The sequence below is a fragment of the Kryptolebias marmoratus genome, linkage group LG20, assembly GCF_001649575.2.
Source record: "Kryptolebias marmoratus isolate JLee-2015 linkage group LG20, ASM164957v2, whole genome shotgun sequence".
In the NCBI taxonomy this organism is placed as follows: Eukaryota; Metazoa; Chordata; class Actinopteri; order Cyprinodontiformes; family Rivulidae; genus Kryptolebias; species Kryptolebias marmoratus.
The window spans coordinates 244,223-245,576 of record NC_051449.1 but is presented as its reverse complement, the minus strand read 5'-3'; the positions used below and the strand labels follow the sequence as shown (position 1 = coordinate 245,576).

The 1,354-nt window shown below is 33.8% G+C and overlaps 1 protein-coding gene across 1 annotated transcript in view; it reads left to right on the top strand.

Moving 5' to 3' along the window:
- LOC108250800 (verrucotoxin subunit beta-like) overlaps positions 1-1,354 on the top strand; it is a 15,261-nt gene that overhangs the window by 12,862 nt on the left and 1,045 nt on the right. The window lies entirely within an intron of this gene.

Genomic DNA, 1,354 nt, shown 5'->3' with positions numbered 1-1,354 from the left:
TCCAGGCTGCACAGGAAGTCATCCAGGCTGCACAGGAAGTTCTCCAGGCTGCACAGGAAGTCATCCAGGCTGCACAGGAAGTCATCCAGGCTGCACAGGAAGTCATCCAGGCTGCACAGGAAGTGCTCCAGGCTGCACAGGAAGTCATCCAGGCTGCACAGGAAGTTCTCCAGGCTACACAGGAAGTCAAAGCCTCAGAAAAACCTTTTTTAACTTTTTTCTCAAACACAGAAGCAACCTCCGAGACGCAGCTTTTATTTATTCAGTTTATTGATTTAATAAACTTTGAACAGCTCTTTAAAAAACAACTTTACCCAAACACACACATTTACTTTCATTTATAGATAAAATGTTGTAAACTTTGTGTTTTGAGGATAAATGTTGTTGATAAATAAACAAACTTCCTTCTCATGTGAGTAAATCAGAAGTTTTCCCGTTTGCAAAAGAAAAAAAACAGATATTTAAAATTTAATTCTTAAAACAACCGAACATTACCTAAAACTGAATGTATTAAATATATATATATATATATATATATACATATATATATACATATGAACATATTTATATTTGTCTTTACAGAGCATCATTCCCAACAGTAACACCTTTTATTCACAGAATATGCCCTGTGCTTCATAAATCCAAATTAAATATTGCTAAATGTCAGTTTATGGGGTTTACATGAGAGGTATAAACTAATAAACTGAAAAACAACTTAACATATTTATAATTTTACCAACAAATGATGTGATAAAAGTGTAAAAACTTGGGAAAAGCAACATAAATGCTCTTGTTTTAATTTTTTAAAGCTCAGTTAAAACTGAGATTTGCAATAAAATCTAATAAACAGGTGAATTTAAAACAAAAAACTAAATAAAAAGTATCTCAAAATGTCATATTTATTTCATTTTAACATCTTAGTTCATCATGTGTTGCTGAAAAAACAAACTGGAAGTGAGAGTTTTTAATTTTTTATTATATAATTAAGACTGTGAGGCTGAAAACTTTGAAATCTGTGACACATGACCCTTAATCTTCAACAAACTGTAACAAATAACCACAGCAATAAAAATGTCTCCCAGCCTTCAGACGTTCTTCTCACAGAACCAAAGAACTGTTGAAACTCTGCCTTCCACGTTTAGTTTCTGTTAGAAATAAAATCTTTTATTGCTTCGTTTCAAACCTTTTAAATAAACTTTATAAGTAACACTTAAAATCTGCCTTCAGCTGAAGTTTGTCAAGTATTTCCAGGAAGTCTTCACCTCAAGTTCCTGATGTTAGAACCTCACAGAAGGTCCTCCTTCTTCTGGGACCAGAGTGTCCCCTCGCAGCTCGAGTCTGGGACCAGAGTGTC